The sequence below is a fragment of the Tursiops truncatus genome, chromosome 1 (genome assembly GCF_011762595.2).
Source record: "Tursiops truncatus isolate mTurTru1 chromosome 1, mTurTru1.mat.Y, whole genome shotgun sequence".
Lineage (NCBI taxonomy): Eukaryota > Metazoa > Chordata > Mammalia > Artiodactyla > Delphinidae > Tursiops > Tursiops truncatus.
The window spans coordinates 43,526,897-43,546,331 of NC_047034.1; the positions used below are offsets into that span (position 1 = coordinate 43,526,897).

At 38.9% G+C, this 19,435-nt stretch overlaps 1 protein-coding gene and 1 pseudogene across 1 annotated transcript in view; both read right to left on the reverse strand.

The window, feature by feature from the left end:
* PLA2G4A (phospholipase A2 group IVA) overlaps positions 1-14,143 on the reverse strand; it is a 189,354-nt gene extending 175,211 nt beyond the window's left edge. The window contains exon 1 of the mRNA XM_019918613.3: positions 14,015-14,143. The gene's annotated coding sequence lies outside the window, so the exon portion shown is untranslated. The remainder of the gene's footprint in view (positions 1-14,014) is intronic.
* Positions 11,061-11,164, reverse strand: LOC117310009 (small nucleolar RNA U3; annotated as a pseudogene).
* Positions 14,144-19,435: the final 5,292 nt, after the last annotated feature.

Sequence of the window (19,435 nt, forward strand, 5' to 3'; positions counted from 1 at the left end):
TTTTTTTTAAGATAAGGCACAATGAATTCAGGACCAAAATTAACACAAACTAGTATGCTTCTGTTTCTCATATTAAGGTTCTAGAATGAAATTTTAACACTCTGCAACATACCTCAACTGGATGATTGATGACAGTAGAGTTCCTTAGCCATTTCTGAGGGTGTCTGCAGTGAAATCAATGAAAGTAAGGTAAATAGAAGAAGAGTTTTATCAAATGATTACAGTGGAGGAAACCATAATAGAAAACAGCCTCATAACTCTGGGTTAAATTTTCGTTTAAATTTAAAAATTTAAAATAAAAAAATGTAAACTTCATTTAAATTTAAAAAAGAAAGAAAAACAGGTGGTTTTGTGAAGCAATGCTTACCAAAGACAAGAAGCAGTCACAGGGGGGCCTACAAGACGGCGGAGGATTAAGACGTGGAGATCACCTTCCTCCCCACAAATACATCAAAAATACAGCTACATGTGGAACAACTCCTACAGAACACCTACTGAACACTGGCAGAAGGCCTCAGATTGCCAAAAAGGCAAGAAACTCCCCACATACTTGGCCATGTGGCTGACAGGGTCTTGGTGCTCTGCCTGGTGTTAAGCCTGAGCCTCCGAGGTGGGAGAGTCAAGTTCAGGACACTGGACCACCAGAGACCCATGTAATATCAATTGGCGAGAGCTCTCCCAGTGAACTCCGTCTCAATGCTAATACCCAGCTCCACCCAACGGCCAGTAAGCTCCAGTGCTGGACACCCCATGCCAAACAACTAGCAAGACAAGAACACACCACCACCCATTAACAGAGAGGCTACCTAATATCATACTAAGTTCACAGACACCCCAAAACACACCACCCAATGCAGCCCTGCTTACCAGAAAGACAAGATCCAGCCCCACCCACCAGAACACAGGCACCAGTCCCACCCACCAGAAAGCCTACACAACCCACTGAACCAACCTTACTCACTGAGGGCAGACACCAAAACCAATGGGAACTACAAACCTGCAGCCTGCAAAAAGGAGACCTCAAACACAGTAAGTTAAACAAAATGAGAAGACAGAGAAATATACAGCAGATGAAGGAGCAAAGTAAAAACCCATCAGACCAAAGAAATGAAGAGGAAATAGGCAGTCTACCTGAAAAAGAATTCAGAGTAATGGTAGTAAAGATGATCCAAACTCTTGGAAATAGAAAGGAGAAAATACAAGAAATGGTTAACAAGGACCTAAAAGAAACAAAGAGCAAACAAACAATGATGAACAACACAATAAATAAAATTAAAAATTCTCTAGAAGGAATCAATAGAAGAATAACTGAGACAGAAGAATGGATAAAGTGACCTGGAAGATAAAATAGTGGAAATAACTACAGCAGAGCAGAATAAAGAAAAAAGAATGAAAAGAATTGAGAACAGTCTCAGAGACATTGGAGACAATATTAAATGCACCAACATTCAAATTTTAAGGGTCCCAGAAGAAGAAGAGGAAAAGAAAGTGTTTAAGAAAATATTTGAAGAGATTATAGTTGAAAACTTCCTTAATATGGGAAAGGAAATATTCAGTCAAGTCCAGGAAGCTCAGAGAGTCCCATACAGGAAAAATCCAAGAAGAAACACACCAAGACATATATTAATCAAATTTTAAAAATTAAATACAAACAAAAAATATTCAAACCAGCAAGGGAAAAGCAACAAATAACATACAAGAAAATCCCCATAAGGTTAACAGCTGATGTTTCACCAGACTCTGAAAGCCAGAAGGCTGTGGCAGGACATATTTAAAGTGATGAAAGGGAAAATCCTACAACCAAGATTACTTTACCCAGCAAGGATCTCATTCAGATTTGACAGAGAAATTAAAAACTTTACAGACAGGGCTTCCCTGGTGGCACAGTGGTTGAGAGTCCGCCTGCCAATGCAGGGGACACGGGTTCGTGCCCCAGTCCGGGAAGATCCCACATGCTGTGGAGCAGCTAGGCCCATGAGCCATGGCCCGCAACGGGAGAGGCCACAACAGTGAGAGGCCCATGTACCACAAAAAAAAAAAAACAACAGAAAACACTTTACAGACAAGCAAAAGCTAAGAGAATTCAGCAACACCAAACCAGCTTTACAACAAATGCTAAAAGAACTTCTCTAGGCAGGAAACACAAGAGAAGGAAAAGACCTACAATAACAAACCCAAAACAATTAAGAAAATGGGAATAGGAACATACATATCGATAATTACCTTAAATGTAAATGGATTAATGCTCCCACCAAAAGACACAGATTGACTGAGTGTATACAAAAACAAGACACGTATATATGCTGTCTACAAGAGACCCACTTCAGACCTAGGGACACATAGACTGAAAGTGAGGGGATGGAAAAAGATATTCCATGCAAATGGAAATCAAAAGAAAGCTGGAGTAGCAATTCTCATATCAGACAAAATAGACTTTAAAACAAAGACAATTACAAGAGACAAAGAAGGACACTACATAATGATCAAGGGATCGATCCAAGAAGAAGATATAACAATTATAAATATTTATGCACACAACATAGGGGCACCTCAATACATAAGGCAAATCCTAACAGCCATAAAAGGGGAAGTCAACAGTAACACATTTATACTAGGGGACTTTAACACCCCACTTTCACCAATGGACAGATCATCCAAAATGAAAATAATTAAGGAAACACAAGCTTTAAATGACACATTAAACAAGATGGACTTAATTGATATTTATAGGACATTCCATCCAAAAACAACAGGATACAAGTTCTTCTCAAGTGCTCATGGAACATTCTCCAGGACAGATCATATCTTGGGTCAAAAAACCAAGTCTTGGTAAATTTAAGAAAATTGAAATCAAATCAAGTATCTTTTTGACCACAATGCTATGAGGGTAGATATCAATTACTGGAAAAAAATCTGTAAAAAATAGAAACACATAGAGGCTAAATGATACATTACTAGATAATCAAGAGATCACTGAAGACATCAAAGAGGAAATCAAAAAATACCTAGAAACAAATGACAATGAAAACACGATGACCCAAAACCTATGGGATGCAGCAAAAGCAGTTCTAAGATGGAAGTTTATAGCAATACAATCCTACCTCAAGAAACAACAAACATCTCAAATAAAGAACCTAGCCTTACACCTAAAGCAATTAGAGAAAGAAGAACAAAAATCCCCAAAGTTAGCAGAAGGAAAGAAATCATAAAGATCAGATCAGAAATAAATGAAAAAGAAATGAAGGAAACAACAGCAAAGATCAATAAAAAGAAAAGCTGGTTCTTTGAGAAGATAAACAAAATTGATAAACCATTAGCTAGACTCATCAAGAAAAAAAGAGAGAAGATTCAAATCAACAGAATTAGAAATGAAAAAGGAGAAGTAACAACTGACACTACAGAAATACAAAGAATCATGAGAGATAACCACCAGCAACTATATGCTAGTAAAATGGACAACCTGCAAGAAATGAACAAATTCCTAGAAAACCACACCTTCTGAGACTGAACAAGGAAGAAACAGAAAATAAAAACAGACCAGTCACAAGCACTGAAATTGAAACTGTGATTAAAAATCTTCAACAAACAAAAGCCCAGGACCAGATGACTCCAGAGGCAAATTTTATCAAACATTTAGAGAAGAGCTAACACCTATCCTTCTCAAACTCTTCTAAAATATAGCGGAGGGAGGAACTCTCCCAAACTCATTCTACGAGGCCACCATCACCCTGATACCAAAACCAGGAAAAGATGTCACAAAAAAAGAAAACTACAGACCAATATCACTAATGAACATAGATGCAAAAATCCTCAACAAAATACTAGCAAACAGAATCCAACAGCACATTAAAAGGATCATACACCATGATCAAGTAGGGTTTATCCCAGGAATGAAAGTTTCTTCAATATACGCAAACCAATCAATGTGATACACCATATTAACAAACTGAAGGAGAAAAACTATATGATAATCTCAATAAGTGCAGAAAAACCTTTTGACAAAATTCAACACCCGTGTATGATAAAAAAACTCTCCAGAAAGTAGACATAGAGGGAACTTTCCTCAACATAATAAAGGCCATATATGACAAACCCATAACCAACATCGTCCTCAATGGTGAAAAACTGAAACCATTTCCTCTAAAATCAGGAACAAGACAAGGATGCCCACTCTCACCACTATTTTTCAATATACTTTTGGAAGTTCTAGTCACAGCAATCAGAGAAGAAAAAGAAATAGAAGGAATCCAAATCAGAAAAGAAGTAAAGCTGTCATTGTTTGCAGATGACATGATACTATACATAGAGAATCCTAAAGATGCTCCCAGAAAACTACTAGAGCTAATCAATAAATTTGGTAAAGAAGCAAGACACAAAATTAATGCACAGAAATCTCTTGCATTCCTAGACACTAATGATGAAAAATCTGAAAGTGAAATCAAGAAAACACTCCCACTTACCATTGCAACCAAAAGAATAAAATATCTAGGAATAAACCTACCTAAGGAGACAAAAGACCTGTATGCAGAAAACTATAAGACACTGATGAAAGAAATTAAAGATGATACAAATAGATGGAGACATATACCATGTTCTTGGATTGGAAGAATCAACATTGTGAAAATGACTGTACTACACAAAGCAATCTACAGATTCAGTGGAATCCCTATCCAACTACCAATGGTATTTTTCACAGAACTAGAACAAAAATTTCACAATTTGTATGGAAACACAAAAGACCCCGAATAGCCAAAGCAATCTTGAGAAAGAAAAACGGAGCTGGAGAAATCAGGCTCCAAAGCTACAGTACTGGCACAAAAACAGAAATATAAATCAATGCAACAGGACAGAAAGCCCAGAGATAAACCCACGCACATATGGTCACCTTATCTTTGATAAAGGAGGCAAGAATATACAGTGGAGAAAAGACAGCCTCTTCAATAAGTGGCGCTGGGAAAACTGGACAGCTACATGTAAAAGAATAAAATTAGAACACTCCCTAACACCATATACAAAAATAAACTCAAAATAGATTAAAGACCGAAATGTAAGGCCAGACACTATAAAACTCTTAGAGGAGGGACTTCCCTGGTGGTCCAGTGATAAAGAATCCGCCTTACTATGCAGGGGACAGGGGTTTGATCCCTGGTTGGGGAACTAAAATCCCACATGCCACGGGGCAACTAAGTCAGCGTGCCACAACTACTGAGCTTGCCCACCTCAACCAGAGTCCACGAGCCGCAAACTACAGAGCCCACGTGCTCTGGAACCCATGCCACAACTACAGAGTCCACACTCCCTGGAGCCTGCACGCCACAACTAGAGAAGAGAAAATCTGCACACCACAACTAGAGAGAAGCCCACACACCACAATGAAGATCCCGCATGCTACAACTAAGACCCAACGCAACCAAAAACTAAATTAAATAAAGAAATAATGAATAAATAAACCTTTAAAAAAAAAACTCTTAGAGGAAAACATAGGAAGAACACTCTTTGACATAAATCGTGGCAAGATCCTTTTTGACCCACCTCCTAGAGAAATGGAAATAAAAACAAAAATAAACAAATGGGACCTAATGAAACTTGAAAGCTTTTGCACAGCAAAGGAAACCATAAACAAGACAATAAGACAACCCTCAGAATAGGAGAAAATATTTGTAAACAAAGCAACTGACAAAGGATTAATCTCCAAAATTTACAAGCAGCTCATGCAACTCAATATCAAAAAAGCAAACAACCCAATCCGAAAATGGGCAGAAAATCTAAATAGACATTTCTCCAAAGAAGATATACAGATGGCCAAGAGGCACATGAAAGGATGCTCAACATCACTAATCATTAGAGAAATGCAAATCAAAACTACAATGAGGTATCACCTCATACCAGTCAGAATGGCCATCATCAAAAATCTGCAAACACCCTCTCTGCTAGAGAGGGTGTGGAGAAAAGGGAACCCTCTTGCACTGTTGGTGGGAATGTAAATTGGTACAGCCGCTATGGAGAACAGTATGGAGGGTCCTTAGAAATCTAAAAATAGAATTATCATATGACATAGCAATACCACTACTGGGCATATACCCAGAGAAAACCATAATTCAAAAAGAGTCATGTACCACAATGTTCATTGCAGCACTATTTACAGTAGCCAGTACATGGAAGCAACCTAAGTGTCCATCAACAGATGAATGGATAAAGAAGATGTGGCACATATATACAATGGAATATTACTCAGCCATAAAAAGAAATAATATTGAGTTATTTGTAGTTAGGTGGATGGAGCTAGAATCTGTCATACAGAGTGATGTAAGTCAGAAAGAGAAAAACAAACATCGTATGCTAACACATATATATGGAATCTAAAAAAAAAATGGTTCTGAGGAACCTAGGGGCAGGACAGGAATAAAGATGCAGACATAGAGAATGGACTTGAGGACACGGGCAGGGGGAAGGGTAAGCTGGGACAATGTGAGAGAGTAGCACTGACATATATACATGGCCAAATGTAAAATAGATAGCTAGTGGGAAGCAGCCGCATAGCACAGGGAGATCAGCTTGGTGCTTTGTGACCACCTAGAGGGGTGGGATAGGGAGGGTAGGAGGGAGATGCAAGAGGGAGGGGATATGGGGATATATGTATACATATAGCTGATTCACTTTGTTATACAGCAGAAACTAACATAACATTGTAAAGCAATTATACTGCAATAAAGATGTTAAAAAAATAAAATAAAATAAAAAATAAAACGTGAACTACCTCAAAAAAAAAAAAAAGAAGCAGCCACAAACATTTTCAGGCCTTGCAAACTTAAAAAAAAAAAAAAAAGCACTTTATGTGTATAAAACCTGGGAAAGATTTCTGATTATATACTTGTTTTTAAACATATTTGTTCAGCCAGATAATGATCACTTTCAGGGCCATTATTTTGAAATAAGAAGAGGGAAGGAAAGGGAGGTGCATGTAAAAAAAGGAAACTGCTTCAGTTCACAAGAAACTTACAAATTCAGAGAGGACAATGACCCTAGAAATCACCTAGGAAAATTCTCACCAGTTTAAAGATGAGGAACTGAGACATGACTTGTGCACTAATATGCAATCATCCATTCCATGATTTTTACATGGACCATTAGGAGATCTAAAAACTGTAATAAATTTTAAGCAGCATTTAGCACATTCCTCTAATTAGATGATATCCCAAATTCCCTAGTGCTCTTAATCCTAGAGTTACATTTGAATTAACTCTCTCCTTGTTATCCCACATTTAATGAGATTTTAAGTTCTTTCATTTTTTTCCCTGCTCAGTATCTCTTATATTGTTATTTTTCTTTTCTAGTTCTAGGGTTACAATACTAATTCTTCATAATTCCCCATCTGGAAGAACTGTGATAAACACCAACTGGTCTCTCTGTAATTCAGCCTGTACGAAGTAGCCAGAGCAGTTGAAAATATTTATCTCAAAGATCATTTCCATCATAGCATATTGCATTTATAGTATCATTCAAAATCTCAAATAGTTCTCCACTGCCTAGTAAATCAAAAACATTCACAGCAATCAGTTACTGTCTGCTCCTGCACAGAAAACTTTCCTTCTTGCACAGGTCTGTGATTTTAACACCCTCTGTGCTGTGATCTGGGGCTAACTGGGTAAGATAAGCACAGTGGTGGAAAGAATCCAGCATTGTTTCCCAGCCTTGCCCATCACCAGGGGTACAACCTTGCTGTTGCTCGTTATTGATTCTGAGCTTCAGTTTATTCATCTCTGAAAGGCAGATGATTTCACTCTCCACCACAATGACTTGCTATGAGAATTTACAGACATAATGCAAGTATAGCACCTGGCATGTATTAAACATACTCACTCATTTAACTACTATTATTTTATACATTTGCCCTGCCTAATTTCACAAAGGATTTAAGTAAGCCATTATCTACTCATTTTTTCATTCATTTATTCAACCAAAATTATATATTGAGCACTTCTTTGTACCAGAGCTTATGTCAGTTACTTGGAATATAAAGAAAAAGAAGTAATCCCTCACCCTGAAAAAACCTCACATAGTAGCAAAATATAAAAATATAAACATAAAGCAATGTGACTATGTGGGAATAATAATGCGCTGTGTACTAGTGGAACCCTGAGGAAGGAATCCTAAAGTTGACCAAAATTTGGGAGTTGGGTCAAGAGGATGGGATGCCTGATTTCAACCAATAGGTGAAAATGAGTTAAAGCTATAAAGGCAAAGAGAGAACAAAAGGCTGTCAGAGGTATACGGGTAGATCACTATAACTGTGGTTATTATTATTATAAATACCTCCACCAGAAAACACTGCCTCAGATCCAAGTTAACTTCTGGTTCCTTACTTACAACAAACTGTACTGAATTCTAACTTTGCCCAGTTTATCAGTGACTGAATCCCACACCTTCGCCCACACCCAGCTCTGGACACGTTCTCTCTGACCTAGTTCTCTGCTTCTATATACTTCAGAATTGTGGTTTAAGTTCCTGAGATCCTTCCATTTGTTTCTTTCCTACTCCTTCTTGACCACATTGGCCTCCTGGGGTGTTGGAATTAGTCCGTCCACTGGGAATTGTTCCACCAGACTGTGCGTATCCCAGCCACACATCCCTCTGTGTATGTGCGTGGCTCCTTCTTGACATCAGGTCTTTGTTTAACTGTCATGTCTTCAAAGGGCCCTCTCCTACTCACCTCCCTTCCCCACCCCCAGATTTGAGAGAACAACTCAGTCTCTCTTCCATATTATTCACTGTAATTTCGGCAATGCAGTTGTTATCTGGTATTTTTTCTCATGGTTTGTTATCTGTTTCTGACTCTTTCCACTAGGATGTAAGTTCCATGAGGTTTGAGGTCATGTCTGTTTTACTCCCTATTGCATCCACGGTGCTTAGACCACTTCTTGGAACATAGCAAGTGACCAATAAACACTAGATTAAGGAATGAGTGAATGAATGAATGAATGAATATCTCTACTCTGTCAGCGGACCATAAATTCTTGCTCCCCTGACTCTCACAGACAATAGATTCCTCTGCTTTCAGCTGACTCTAGTATTAAACTCTTTTTTTGTTTGTTTGTTTCTAGCATATTCTCTGCTTATTTGCCTAGAGGAAAAAGCATGTGCTGGATAAATAAATGTACCACAAATATCAAGGCATGTGTTTGGTTGTTCCAATAAAGAGACTGTATCTTTTTTTTTAATTTTTTTTATACAGCACGTTCTTATTAGTTATCTATTTTATACATATTAGTGTATATATGTCAATCCCAATCTCCCAATTCATCCTACCACCACCACCACCCTGCCACTTTCCCCCCTTGGTGTCCATACGTTTGTTCTCTGCATCTGTGTCTCTATTTCTGCCTTGCCAACCAGTTCATCTGTACCATTTTTCTAGATTTCACATATATGCGCTAAGATACGATATTTGTTTTTCCCTTTCAGACTTACTTCACTCTGTATGACAGTCTCTAGGTCCATCCACATCTCTACAAATGACCCAGTTTCATTCCTTTCTATGGCTGAGTAATATTCCATTTATATATGTACCACATCTTCTTTATCCATTCATCTTTCGATGGGCATTTAGGTTGCTTCCATGACCTCGCTATTGTAAATAGTGCTGCAGTGAACATTGGGGTGCACGTGTCTTTTTGAATTATGGTTTTCTCTGGGTATATACCCAGTAGTGGAATTGTTGGGTTATATGGTCCTAGTTCTACACTTTTATGATCTGCTCCACTGCTTGCCACACAAGTCCCTAGATCCACATGAGCCTAAAGTTGAAGGTCATCCATTATCTTCCCCATACCAAACCTTAACTAATATTTTATTAATCATCAGTTTGACCCCTCTGCTTTAGCCAACAACATTTAATTGTCATCCTTCAACCAAATTTACTGATGTTTGTCCTTACCTAGATTTAGCTATAGGATAAGAATTTATTTTCATCATCACCTTCAGGTTCTGGTTAGAAACTACTCTCAAAGTCTTTTCTAATCATCTTCAAATGAGAGTACCCTGTAATCATGTCCTTTATTAGTTTTTTCAAGCTGTACCATACTGTAATTTTTAGTATTGATTTTAATTTTTTTATCTCTAACCATATGCATTTATTTTTCCGTTGCTACACTGCAAGAGTTTTATACTAATTATTATTATCTCTCTTTTTTTTCAATCCTTACATTCATTTCCATCACAGTTTTACGATTTCTCCTTAGGAGACAAAAAGTAGACTTTCAAATGAAATAGGATCCCAATTATTACTGATATTATACAATTTTGTTTGTTGTTGTGACTATTCAGAGTGGCCAAATATCATGAAGTCCCAAATCTCTTCACGCAATCATTTTTTTTTTAACATCATTATTGGAGTATAATTGCTTTACAATGGTGTGTTAGTTTCTGCTTTATAACAAAGGGAATCAGCTATACATATACATATATCCCCATATCTCCTCCCTCTTGCGTCTCCCTCCCACCCTCCCTATCCCACCCCTCTAGGTGGTCACAAAGCACCAAGTTGATCTCCCTATGCTATGTGGCTGCTTCCCACTAGCTATTTTACATTTGGTAGTGTATATAAGTTCATGCCACTCTCTCACTTCGTCCCAGCTTACCCTTCCCCTTCCCTGTGTCCTTAAGTCCATTCTCTACGTCTGTGTTTTTATTCCTGTCCTGCCCCTAGGTTCTTCATAACCATTTTTTCTTTTAGATTCCATATATATGTACTAGCATACGGTATTTGTTTTTCTGTTTCTGACTTACTTCACTCTGTATGACAGACTCTATGTCCATCCGCCTCACTACAAATAACTCAATTTCGTTTCTTTTTATGGCTGAGTAATATTCCATTGTATATATGTGCCACATCTTCTTTATTCATTTATCTGTAGATGGACACTTAGGTTGCTTCCATGTCCTGGCTATTGTAAATAGAGCTGCAATGAACATTTTGGTACATGGCTCTTTTTGAATTACGGTTTTCTCAGGGTATATGCCCAGTAGTGGGATTGCTGGGTCTATTTGTAGTTTTTTAAGGAACCTCCATACTGTTCTCCATAGTGGCTGTATCAATTTACATTCCCACCACAGAGAAAATTCTCTAGTAATGAACTATAGAAATGATCCTTGAAAGTATAGTCTTTCAATCATTTTTTTAATGTATCACCACAACTCTTTCTCTTCTCCTTACCCACCAGGACAGTGAGCTCCTTGAGGACAGAAACCCAGTCCCGTTCATCTATGAAGTCCTAATAGCTAGCACATAGCTTGGCATATAGTAGGTGTTCAGGAAAACTTCACTGAAGACCAAAATAATCATATTTCCAAAGGTTCTTGTGGAGCACAGCTTAGAACTTTCACTTCAACAACAGCTTAGACTGTGACCCTGAAGTACTGGTTCAACTGCTTTGGCTTTCATAAAATTGTCAGAGTTGGACTGTACTTACTCAGTGGGTCAGTTCTATATAAATGTGCTTGTGGGTCCCATGCTTCAGCAGCAAAATATCAAGAGTTCACCATTCTTCTGAACTTTTTTCTACTTGTTATTACAGAAAGTCCATTCTTTCCTCAATGGGAAGAAAATCAAATTTATATTTTAGGTGCTTTTTCAGCATATCTTGTTTATAGCTTTGCAATTTATTTTCCTATATTGTGTAGAAGGCAAAAAAGTCCCCCAGACTTAGAAGAATCAGTGGTATGTTTGTGACAAAGAGAAGTGGTAAAAAGTAACATGTTACTGCACAGGACCCCAAATCAGCCAGGACATAGTTACAGAGGAAACAAAGGAGGGACTCACTTCAATCATAGTAAGAGGCAGAAGATGAGAACTAGGTAAGGCTCAAAGTCAGAGAGAGATTAGTAACAGCTTTTACTTGAGGCTGAGCCAACAAACTATTAACTTAGGGCTTATTATGTTTTACTTGATTTGGTTCCAGAGTCTGAAGCAGAGCTGAGCAATGCCCATAGCAGGTCCAACTATAAAGGTTGGAGGAAGGCAGTGAAACAGGGACAGGCAGGACATTAACCTCTTGGGTGCATCCTCTGGTTTCATCATAGTCATTTGATCCCTCTGTTTATGAGGTTCATTTTCTCTATTTCTCTCTTCCCACATAATACACATTTATGGTGCTATATTCCTTTTCTTACCAGCCTATTCTTAACCTTGAACATTCTCATTGGATCAGAATTTAATTTTAGTTATAGTATATGGTAACTAAAGACAGTATTTTGTTATTAGAAATTTAAGAGCATTTCTTATAATTCTGAAAGCACTGAAAATGTATTCACCTAACACTGGTTTCCATATAGTGCCATAGTCCTTCATATAAGCTGCCAATCATTCAGTTGATTGAATATTAAGAGTTTAACTATATATAATCTCTTTACATTATTTTATGTAAGAGGTAAGCTACTGTCCCAGAATTTAGCTAAACTTATATTGTATTATAGTTTTACTTTTCATGTTGATTCATACCCAAGTCTCCTCTTTTTTGGTCCATTCTTTCCCTGTAGAATTTTGACCTCATTCTCCCTTGAGAAGCTATAAATTATTTATCTTGGAATCTTTTTAAAATTCTTGTGGCTCATAAGATTTCAGTAGTAAGACTATTTTCGTCACTGTGAGACAATCCCTCAATGAAAGCAGTGTAATCTTCACATTGCTAGCCTCCCAACCTGTATTTTTTCTCTTAACAAAACAAAAATGTATTTGTGGATTACCACAGCCCTCTTAATTCTCTTGTTGGTAAAAATTTATTTGTACATTCAACAAGCCTTATTCAAATCTTTATTATATACTAGTAACCAAGGGGGAATTCCGAAGTAAAGAATAACTCAACACTTCCCTTCCAAAAGCTTATAATCTAATTGGGGGTATAAAAATACATACATGCATGAAACAAAAACAATAATAACAACGACAATAATAATAGCATAACAATAACATTCTTATGGAGCTTTACCATTTTTAAGGAACATTCTCTTATTCAGTCCTACAATGATCCCATGAGATGGATGATATTTACATGCCCATTTTACACCTGAGGACCCCAAATACATAAAGCTAATACGACATGTCAAAATTCCCTTAGCCCAAACTGGAGTTTGAAATTGGTCTTCTAACTCCAAATCCTATTGCTTATCATACTATCTTTCAACAATTAAAAAAAATATATACAGTATTCTCTGCCTCAGGTCACCCATATTACCCATATTTCATAGCATTGAGGCACTCTAATCATTTTATTTACTGATATTTTTGTTTATAAATGCTATTAGAAAGGGAAGAGTATTTCAAAAAAGAGTTGGGACTTGAACTTTGGATAAGGAGTGAGAATGGGACCTGTAACTAGAAGAGGAAGAGGACATTTCTATGTCCAGGGTAACACATGTAAAGGTCTAGTTTCAATAATAGGCATATCTTATGCAGGATGGTAGGAAAGCTTCCTTACCTGAAGTAAAGGGCTCATGATGAGCTGTCAAGAAAGATGTTTTGAACATATAGCCTGGGGACAAATAATTGTGTTCAATGTCCCTGCATGTTGGGCTGAGGAACTTTATTTTATGGGAAATGGCGAGCCTCCAGAAGGTTTTATGCTCAGAAGTGGAAAGATCAAATCACTGTTTTAGATTTTTAATGTACCCAGAAGCAGAGTGATCAGCTAGGAAGCGGCTATAGAAATCCAGGCATTGGGTGATGACCACCCAACTAGGAGAGGGCACTGGGGATAGAGAAGAAAGGAACAAAGGTGAAGCAACTTTAGAAAGAAGTGACAATACAATTTGGCAGGTGATTAGAAATAAAGTAGAAAAAAAGAGTCAAAGACTGCATGAGATTTCAAGCCTGGGTAAAGGCACTGATTAGGACAAAGAAAGACCATAGTGAAGTTACTCTGGTTTGTAGAGTATGGGGGAAATCTAAGAAATTACCATTATGAAGCCAGAGGTAATGGACATGGTCTCAAACACATTTAAAAAATAAATTTTTACTTACGAAGATCCATATCTCTCCATGTTAAAAGATAAGAATATCACCACTGGGGGAATTCCCTGGCAGTCCAGTGGTTAGGACTCTGAGCTTCCACTGCAGGGGACACAGGTTCAATCCCTGGTCAGGGTTAAGATCCTGCATGCCCTCTGGCGCAGCCAAAAAAGAAAGAAAGAAAGAAAGAAAGAAAATGAATATCACCATTGGGCACTTTTTAAGATTATAACTACCCTCATATTTACAGAAACAGTAAACAGTAGCTTGACAACTTTCCAGTTGAAACGAAATCATAAATATCCTCCCCAAAACTTTTTATTCATTAATCAGTATATACCTTTAATCACAACAAATTGTCTTTCTCCTTATTTCAAAGCAAGCAATTTCTAGAATCATGTCTGATGACCATATTTTTGCCCTATTCCCGTTCATTTTATGCAGACAATTTTAGTTCTCATCCTATCTTCTAGAATCCGAGACTGAAGAGATAATATGGTGTGAAGGAGCCACACAATAGACACCAGTGATTCTTAACCTTCGTGGTCTCAGGATCCCTGTATGCTCTTCAAAATTATTGAGGACCCAAGAAAGCTTTTGATTATATGGCTTATAGCTACTGATATCTACTGCATTTGCCATGGAAACAGAAATGTTTAAAACAATTACCTACATATTCATTTTAAAATAATAATAGGTTCATTATATGTCAACACAAGTATATATTTTAATGAAAAATAACATTCTTAAACCAAAAATAATTTAATGGGAAGAGTGGCATTATTGGACATTTTTGCAAATTCCTTTAATGTCTGGCTGAAGAGGGGATATCTAGATTTTCATATTGTCTCTATAGTCTATTGTAATATTGCTTCAGTTAAAGTATATGAAGAAAATCCGGGCGGAAGAGTAAGATGCGGAGGTCACCTTCCTCCCCACAGATACACCAGAAATACATCTACACGGGGAACAACTCCTACAGAACACCTACTGAACGCTGGCAGAAGACTTAAGACCTCCCAAAAGGCAAGAAACTCCCCATGTACCTGGGTAGGGCAAAAGAAAAAAGAAAAAACAGAGACAAAAGGATAGGGACGGGACCTGCACCTCTGGGAGGGAGCTGTGAAGGAGGAAAGCTTTCCACACACTAGGAAGGCCCCTCGCGGGCGGAGACTGCGGGTGGCGGAGTGGGAAAGCTTTGGAGCCGCAGAGGAGACCACGGTAACAGGGGTGCGGAGGGCAAAGCAGAGAGATTCCCGCACAGAGGATCAGGGCCGACCGGCACTCACCAGCCCGAGAGGCTTGTCTGCTCACCCGCAGGGGCGGGCGGGGCTGGGAGTTGAGGCTCGGCCTTTGGTCGGAGCACCGGCAGAGGACTGGGGTTGGCAGCGTGAACACAGCCTGCAGGGGGTTAGTGCACCACAGCTAGCCGTGAGGGAGTCCGGGATAAAGTCTGGAGCTGCCGAAGAGGCAAGAGACTTTTTCTTACCTCTTTGTTTCCTGGTGCGCGAGGGGAGGGTCGAGCGCTGCTTAAAGGAGCTCCAGAGACGGGCGTGAGCCGCGGCCAAAAGCACAGACCCCAGAGACGGGCATGAGACGCTAAGGCTGTTGCTGCCGCCACCAAGAAGCCCATGTGCGAGCACAGGTCACTATCCACAACCCCCTTCCGGGGAGCCTGTGCAGCCCGCCACTGCCAGAGTCCTGGGACCCAGAGACAACTTCCCCGGGAGAACGCACGGCGCGCCTCACGCTGGTGCAACGTCATGGCGCCCTCTGCCGCCGCAGGCCCGCCCCGGACTCCGTGCCCCTCCCACCCCCGGCCTGAGGGAGCCAGAGCCTCCACATCAGCTGCTCCTTTAACCCCGTCCTGGCTGAGCGAGGAACACACGCCTTCCTGAGACCTACACGCAGAGGTGGGGCCAAGTCCAAAGCTGAGCCCCTGGGGGCTGTGAGAACAAAGAAGAGAAAGGGAAATCTCTCCCAGCAGCCTCAGAAGCAGCGGATTAAAGCTCCACAATCAACTTGTACCCTGCATCTGTGGAATACATGAACAGACAACGAATTGAGGAGGTGGACTTTGAGGGCAAGATTTATGATTTTTTCCCCTTTTCCTCTTTTTGTGAGTGTGTATGTGTATGCTCCTATGTGAGATTTTGTCTGTATAGCTTTGCTTCCACCATTTGTGCTAGGGTTCTATCCGTCCGGTTTTTTTTTTTAATTTTTTTTCTCAATAATTATTATTTTTATTTTAATAACTTTATATATTTTATCTTACTTAATTTTATTTTACTTTATCTTCTTTCTTTCTTTCTTTTTTCTTTCCTTCCCTGCTTCCTTCCTTCCTTTCTCCCTCCCTCCCTCCCTCCTTTCTTTCTTTCTTTTTTTCTCTTTCTTTCTTTCTTTCTTTCTTTCCTTCTACTAATTCTTTCTTTCTGCTTTTTCTCCATTTTATTCTGAGCCATGTGGATGAAAGGCTCTTGGTGCTACAGCCAGGAGTCACTGCTGTGCCTCTGAGGTGGGAGAGCCAACTTCAGGACACTGGTCCACAAGAGACCTCCCAGCTCCACATAATATCAAATGGTGAAAATCTCCCAGAGATCTCCATCTCAACACCAGCACCCAGCTTCACTCAACGACCAGCAAGTTATAGTGCTGGACATCCTATGCCAAACAACTAGCAAGACAGGAACACAACCCCACACATTATCAGAGAGGCTGCCTAAAATCATAATAAGTCCACAGACACCCCAAAACACACGACCAGACGTGGACCTGCCCACCAGAAAGACAAGATCCACCCTCATCCACCAGAACACAGGCACTAGTCCCCTCCACCAGGAAGCCTACACAACCCACTGAACAAACCTTAGCCACTGGGGACAGACACCAAAAACAACGGGAACTACGAACCTGCAGCCTGCAAAAAGGAGACCCCAAACACAGTAAGATAAGCAAAATGAGAAGACAGAAACACACACAGCAGATGAAGGAGCAAGATAAAAACCCACCAGACCAAACAAATGAAGAGGAAATAGGCAGTCTACCTGAAAAAGAATTCAGAATAATGATCGTAAAGATGATCCAAAATCTTGGAAATACAATATAGAAAATGCAAGAAACATTTAACAAGGACCTAGAAGAACTAAGGATGAAACAAACAACGATGAACAACACAATAGGTGAATTTAAAAATACTCTAGATGGGATCAACAGCAGAATAACTGAGGCAGAAGAACAGATAAGTGACCTGGAAGATAAAATAGGAAATAACTACTGCAGAGCAGAATAAAGAAAACAGAATGAAAAGAACTGAGGACAGTCTCAGAGACCTCTGGGACAATATTAAATGCACCAACATTCGAATTATAGGGGTTCCAGAAGAAGAAGAGAAAAAGAAAGGGACTGAGAAAATATTTGAAGAGATTATAGTTGAAAACTTCCCTAATATGGGAAAGGAAATAGTTAATCGAGTCCAGGAAGCACAGAGAGTCCCATATAGGATAAATCCAAAGAGAAATATGCCACACATATTAATCAAACTGTGAAAAATTAAATACAAAGAAAACATATTAAAAGCAGCAAGGGAAAAACAACAAATAACACACAAGGGAATCCCCATAAGGTTAACAGCTGATCTTTCAGCAGAAACTCTGCAAGCCAGAAGGGAGTGGCAGGACATATTTAAAGTGATGAAGGAGAAAAACCTGCAACCAATATTACTCTACCCAGCAAGGATCTCATTCAGATTTGATGGAGAAATTAAAACCTTTACAGACAAGCAAAAGCTGAGAGAGTTCAGCACCACAAAACCAGCTTTACAACAACTGCTAAAGGAACTTCTCTAGGCAAGAGACACAAGAGAAGGAAAAGACCTACAATAATGAACACAAAACAATTAAGAAAATGGGAATAGGAACATACATATCCATAATTACCTTAAATGTAAATAGACTAAATGCTCCCAACAAAAGACACAGATTAACTGAATGGATACAAAAACAAGACCCATATATTTGCTGTCTACAAGAGACCCACTTCAAACCTAGAGACGCATACAGACTGAAAGTAAGGGGATGGAAAAAGATATTTCATGCAAATGGAAACCAAAAGAAAGCTGGAGTAGCAATTCTCATATCAGACAAAATAGACTTTAAAATAAAGACTATTATAAGAGACAAAGAAGGACACTACATAATGATCAAGGGATCGATCCAAGAAGAAGATATAACAATTGTAAATATTTATGCACCCAACATAGGAGAACCTCAATACATGAGGCAAATACTGACAGCCATAAAGGGGAAATCAACAGTAACACATTCATAGTAGGGGACTTTAACACCCCACTTTCACCAATGGACAGATCATCCAAAATGAAAATAAATAAGGAAACACAAGCTTTAAATGATACATTAAACAAGATGGACTTAATTGATATTTATAGGACATTCCATCCAAAAACAACAGAATACACATTTTTCTCAAGTGCTCATGGAACATTCTCCAGGATAGATCATATCTTGGGTCACAAGTCAAGCCTTGGTAAATTTAAGAAAATTGAAATTGTTTCAAGTATCTTTTCCGACCACAACGCTTTGAGACTAGATATCAATTACAGGAAAGATCTGTAAAAACTACAAACACATGGAGGCTAAACAATACACTACTTAATAACGAAGTGATCACTGAAAAATCAAAGAGGAAATAAAAAAATACCTAGAAACAGATGACAATGGAGACACGACGACCCAAAATCTATGGGATGCAGCAAAAGCAGTTCTAAGAGGGAAGTTTATGGCAATACAATCCGACCTCAAGAAAGAGGAAACATCTCGAATAAACAACCTAACCTTGCACTTAAAGCAATTAGAGAAAGAAGAACAAAAAAACCCCAAAGTTAGCAGAAGGAAAGAAGTCATAAAAATCAGATCAGAAATAAATGAAAAAGAAATGAAGGAAACAATAGCAAAGATCAATAAAACTAAAAGGTGGTTCTTTGAGAAGATAACAAAATTGATAAACCATTAGCCAGACTCATCAAGAAAAAAAGGGAGAAGACTCAAATCAATAGAATTAGAAATGAAAAAGGAGAAGTAACAAATGACACTGCAGAAATACAAAAGGTCATGAGAGATTACTACAAGCAACTCTATGTCAATAAAATGGACAACCTGGAAGAAATGGGCAAATTCTTAGAAATGCACAGCCTGCCAAGACTGAACCAGGAAGAAATAGAAACTATGAACACACCACTCACAAGCACTGAAATTGAAACGGTGATTACAAATCTTCCAACAGGGCTTCTCTGGTGGCGCAGTGGTTGAGAGTCCACCTGCCAATGCAGGGGACAGAGGTTCGTGCCCCGGTCCGGGAAGATCCCACATGTCGCAGAGCGGCTGGGCACGTGAGCCATGGCCGCTGAGCCTGTGCGTC